This window comes from Candoia aspera, chromosome 7, assembly GCF_035149785.1.
Source record: "Candoia aspera isolate rCanAsp1 chromosome 7, rCanAsp1.hap2, whole genome shotgun sequence".
NCBI classification, from domain to species: Eukaryota; Metazoa; Chordata; class Lepidosauria; order Squamata; family Boidae; genus Candoia; species Candoia aspera.
The window spans coordinates 31,737,389-31,743,388 of NC_086159.1; the positions used below are offsets into that span (position 1 = coordinate 31,737,389).

General features: G+C 39.0%; 1 protein-coding gene across 2 annotated transcripts in view; it reads right to left on the reverse strand.

Moving 5' to 3' along the window:
• Window positions 1-5,281, reverse strand: part of TCF20 (transcription factor 20) — a 65,180-nt gene extending 59,899 nt beyond the window's left edge. For both annotated transcript variants that reach the window (XM_063308463.1, XM_063308462.1), the window contains exon 1: window positions 5,124-5,281. The gene's annotated coding sequence lies outside the window, so the exon portion shown is untranslated. The remainder of the gene's footprint in view (window positions 1-5,123) is intronic.
• Window positions 5,282-6,000: the final 719 nt, after the last annotated feature.

The window sequence follows — 6,000 nt, forward strand, 5'->3', positions numbered from 1 at the left end:
AATAATTTAATAAGTCATATTTGTATATATTTCTATATATTGAACTAGAACAGCAATAAGCAGAAAATGCATGTCAGGTACTTCGATTTACTACCTGATCATCTCATTAAAGAATCATTCAGCACATCACACACAACAACATATGAAATAGGAAGCACCAAACTTTAACAACTTTGTATGCATAATTGGGAATTTTAGTGTGAATTCAGTAAGACTATCTTTGTTGAACGGTAATTCAATTTTGAAAAGAACCCTGTGTGATTTTGTACAATTTCATTTGTTTACAAATGTTATCTCCTTTAGAAAAAATTAACCAGTCATGCTGATCTATTATAAAATCTATTATAAAACAATTCATTAAGCCAATACAGTAATGTTCAAGAATGTTTATTACACAGATAGCTAAGTGCAAATATTATATACATTTTGGCTGTTTATTCCTATAATGGCAGTAAAAGGACCTTGTAGACTTAAGAAACAAATGTATGCACAGTTGCATAGAAATAAGTCCCACTGTGTTCAGCCGAGCTTCTTCCAAGGTAAGACACACAAGAATAAAACTTAAAATAAAAGAGAATTCTGCATTTTGTTACATAAAAGCCTATTATGAAGCACTAGCACAATCCATTACACTTTAAACAAACTTCATCCTTTCCATTTCAAGGAAAAAGATAGGACATGGGAAAACTATCAATTCATTTGAGAGCTACCCTAAATGGTTCCCAGTGGGGAAAGCAGATGTTAGATAAATCATAAAAAGTTAACATATTTTCCCAAATGCAAAAAAGCATGCTGGACAAACCACTCCATAAAAACCAAGATAGGAAGCAACACTCCTTATTTCATTCCAAATGGAGCACTTTATGCAAGAGAACATAGGGAGCAATGACTCTTAATCTTTTCCTCATTAAGCTCTGCCCCTAGTATCCCCCAGCTCCCCAAACACAGATCTTCTAACTGTACTGCTAAGCTCTCAGCCCAAAATCTCATTTATAAGATACTGATTATCCCTCCAGTCTTGGAAAACTAGGCACCTGAAACATATAAAGATGTGGAAGAGAAGAGGGAGTTATACATAGGCTAGTTGGGGAAGATTGAAAAATAAAAACTGTAAAACTATTTTATGAAGCTTGACAAATTGTAATATTCTTACCATTTTCATTTTTCATTTCAATGTTGATACTTTCATGGGACTGAAACATAGCTTCGCTGACTATGTAGTCAAACACGGGGAAAAAATCCAAGATCAGAGAAGCTGACCAATAAAATAAAGCCTTAATTAGGAATACTATGATTAAATATTCTTATTTCCTGTTATGAAAATATTAAAACGAAGCAGGCACTTAAAGGCATCTGGCTCTGAAGCCTCAGAGGAAAAAGCACTATACAATAACTTTCTCAACAGTAGCAGATGTCAGAGGCGTAAGACTAAAGGGAATGTTTTTTTAGGACTCATGGTCTGTGACTCTGCAATCAAGAGAGTGGCAGAGCTGTTATCAAAAGAAATGAGAAATTATCTAAACATTTAGGCATGAATTCCAAATCAAAATAAGCGCCTTGTTGCTCCAATTCAGGAATCCAAAAGTTAGACTACAATACCCATTACAACCAAAAGTATAGAAATATCCTGTACCACTGACACTTAGAAAGTTTTCAGGCTATGGCAGAAGAAACAGACTATGAGCCTTCAGGAAGAGGAAAAGACACTGTAGAAGGGGTAATGGATCCCAGAATGGCACAAGGGATGCAAATGTGCTCTGCAAAAAGCAAACAAAGAATCATAGTAGTTGGTGACTCACTACTCTTGAGGAATCAAAACAGATATATGCCAATCAGCCACAGCTTCTGAAATGTGCTGTTTGCCAGGATCAAGGACAGGATAACAGAAAAGTTCTCTGGCCACACTTTAAGGATTCAAACAAACAAGAACAATTCAGAGAAGGTCAGTAAGAATAAAAGGACTAGGAACTAAGAAAAAAACTGAAGTAATTTGGAAAGTTTAGCCTTGAGAAGAGAATATTGGTAATAACTGTTGAAATACTTGAAAGGATATCACACAGAAAAAAAAAAGCCAAGACTTGTTGTATACTATTGCAAAGTCACAAGACCTGGAATAATGGACTTAAATTACAGAAAGGCGGAATGCAGTTAAATGTTGGGGGGGGGAATAATAAAACAGAATCTGTCAAGGATGCTTTGGATTTCTGCACACTGACCTGGGGGTCAAATGCCATGACTCAAATGGATCTTTGCAACACTGTGATTCTATGATCATCCATGCCCTCTAGTTATTTTAGTGGGAATGTTGCAAATATGAAATCCAAAGTTTTCCATTCCTACACATAACAATAAAAATAAAGCAGGGACTCTGCTGGAGAGATTGTGTAGTAATTAGAAGTATCAGAGAAAATATCTTGAAGTACTGCAATGAACAAAAGTGATCTGGTAGACAAAAGTTTGCTCTAAACAGGTAAAAACCCAGAAAGCACATACAGAAATACCTGTTTTTATAAGGATGAAAAATTAAAAACATAAAATATCCATGTTGATTAATATTAATCTTTGAGAATTTTGAGAACCCATGAAATTCACTGTTTAGAATTTACCAGTCTACGCCTATTTAAAACTATGTAATTATTTACATCAGGTTTCCTCACTGTTAAAACTTGCATTACAACTTACAGCCTTCAATTCTGACATTATTTAGCTTAACCAATGCGAACAGCAGCTGAACTTCATTTGCTATTTAACATTTATCAAACTCCCCTAAAACCATAGAAGTGCAATGGATTCAGGGACATTCTTAATATGCTATGAGAGAAGGGGGAAATTACATACAGCTTGTTATACTAATCATCATTTCACTATATAAGCAAGACTGTCTATATAAGAAGACAGCAGCATACATTTTCTAGGAAAACCTGGCTATGAACCAACCTCAGAGAGCCAGTTTGGTGTAGTAGTAAAGTCACTAGGCTAGAAACCAAAAGACTGCAAGTTCAAGTCCTGCCTTAGGCACAAAGCCAGCTGGGTGACCTTTGGCCAGTCACTCCCTCTCAGCCCTAGGAAGCAGGCAATGGCAAACCATTTCTGAAATCTTGCCAAGAAAACTGCAGGGACTTGTCCAGGCAGTTGCCAAGAGTCAACAATGACATAAAGGCATGCACACACACAAAAAGAGAACCAACTTCACCATGTTGAAAAAAAAACAACACATGCAGCTAACTGTAGCAAATATGAATTTTACCAGGTTCTACATATACTTAGAACAGCAACAGTCTCACTACAATTACTTCTTAGCCTCCTCTGGTTTTAAGTAGTCTCTAGTTTTAAGCTAGGTATTGCCCCTCTGTGGTGATGGCAACAATATTTCTGACAAGAACAGGCTAACTAACACTGTCACTGGGAGTGAAGCTTGTTTATAGCTACCTGTATGAATTGGCTCTTACTACTGCTACCTCTGGTAATTCTTTATCTAGAACAAAGACAAAAACTGGCAGTCTAGATGAAACCTATTAAGCAAGCTGGGGATAGGCAACATGAAAGTAAACACCTCTCTCTGTGACAAAAGTGTAACCTGCTGATACCTGTGATTTTTTTCCCCAGGTGGCCAAGAGTGCTGTAGCGTCCACCTTCTTTACAAATTGCTTCTGGACCTTATTGGATCCACAGACTTCCTTACTAAGATGGAAAATGTCATACTGCTTTAGGTTACTCAAAAACAAAAAGGAGAGGAAGAAGTAATTTTTGGAAAATGCTGTGAGCTACGAGAGAGCTTAGGAATGTGTAAGATGTGTGACTAAGGAAAAAAGTGTCATGTAAACTGCTAAAGACATGCAGGGTTAAGTGGGGTCAGTTCCACAAAAACTGGCAGCATTATATGCCAAATATATGATATGTAGGTTGTATAGCAATATTCTGCTTTCATTAAGGAATTCAGTGTGCATAGTTCAACTATAATCACATGATATAGGCCACACTGCAAGATAGTAATGGCAAACTAAACCACTAAGACAGATTCATGGCTGAACAGAAACAGAAGCAACACTTTGCTTGTGACATTTTGCCAGTGAATTATGTTCTAGATTATATTATATAACTACCTACAGTGGAAGCTCTATACTACTTAACTAAAGAGAACATATATTACTTTTTAATAATTTCATAAAGTGAAGCTATTATTTTAAATCTCATAAAAAACCTGTGCTTACACATACATCTACCACCTAAAACCCATTTCACCATTCATGAAAACTCATCCATCTGTATCTCCATGTTTTGCCCTTTATCAACACTAAATCATTAAATCTTTGATATAGCTCATCTTGTGCAGATGGATGGTAGTGTCAAGTCATGGGACTTATAATAGTTCAAACCATGCAGATCAATCTGATCTGTGTTTTGACAAGTGTCAGGTGGACCTCATATAAAGATCATGAGAAGTCACAGCTCAAATCCAACTGCCACACAGTGCCAAAAAGCACCAGATCTGTGGTTGTAATGGTCCAGCCCAGGCAACTAAATGTGAGGGATAGATTGTCTTTAAATTACTTCAGTCCACTATTTTTGAAGATGATAATGTAGTTTTAAATAATAATAAATGCTATAATAAAAACATCCACAAGTATTTTTTGTACAAGTACATACAGGTGCTTAAGTTGCAACTGGTGCAGGAGACTAGGGCCATTTCCTTAGAAAAAAATTATTAGGAAGAGTAATGAAACTCAACTATTGAAAAAAGCTATTTCCCTATTCCTCCGCCAGCATCAAACCTTCGAGCCCCTTCATTATACTTTCCTCTCCGACACCTTTCTTCTATTGAGATGTACGTACGTAAGAAACCAAGCACGGAAGTATGACAGGGAACCGAAAGGTCTGAAAAAGCAGTCCGGACGGGCGGATTTTGCCGAAATAAAACACTTCCTGTTGCCTCCCCACTTCCGATCCACCCTAGGTGTTCCCTCTCCCTTAGTAGCGCGCATTTCTGTTCCAGGCATCCATACAGGCTGGGGGAAGGACACAGATGCTGCGGCCCAGAAACTGCCTGGCACCCATCTCCTTCTCCCACCCCGCCCCTTCCATCGAGGCCCGCGGGATGGCTTTAAACGTATGGAAGTCATTACCCAAGCCTCGTTCTCCTCCCCGCTCCCCCAGGGGGGAGCGCGGAGTGGACAAGATTTCTCAGTGGCGCGTGGAGCGGCAAGGATCTGCTTCTGTCTGGGAAAGGCTCCGCGGTAACAGACCGAAAATTTCTCTCTCCATTCTCCCCTCAGACACAGAGACACACACGCAGGAAATAACACAGGGTCAGCTGACAAAGCCCAGCCAATGACGAGGCGGCAAGACAGCGCGCGCAAAAGGGAGGAGTACGAGACAGCGGGCGGCCCGAATGGAAAGACTGTGCGTGCATGCGCTCAAAGGCGTGCCTAAAAGGCGCATTAAAAAGTGAGCAGCAGGCACCTTCCTCTAGATGAGGCATTTATTTAAAGAGGCAGTGCCAGTTAAGCGCGCCTCGGTCAGTGATGGGAAAACAAGCGCTACCTTATGCTGTACCAGCTGTTGCTTGTGAGGAAACGCTGTGAAAAGAATGAGGTATTTCTGCCGTAAGAGGTCACAGTATAGATACCATAGTAACGCTATAATGCCCTTCATTTTCTACCTCCACGCACAATTACTCGAAAGCAAAACTTTGAATTAAGGCTTCTGAGAATGCAACACCAAGTCTGGGCTGCAATTATATAAGCAGAAACTACTGCGTCCCCCTCAGTATCTCGGCACCACCAAGAAGTTATGAACTGAACACTAAAATGTGAAGAGTTCATCCAACCTAGAGGTGGAACTACAGGATGGTAAAGTTTGGGATTTGTTGGATGCCCTCAGAAGTAAATGGCCAAACAGGGGCATTATAGTATTCTTTTGCTAAAGCACCCAACATAACATACAAATATGGAAGACGGGATTGGACAGTTAACCTGAAAAAGGCTGGTGTACAAATGGGAC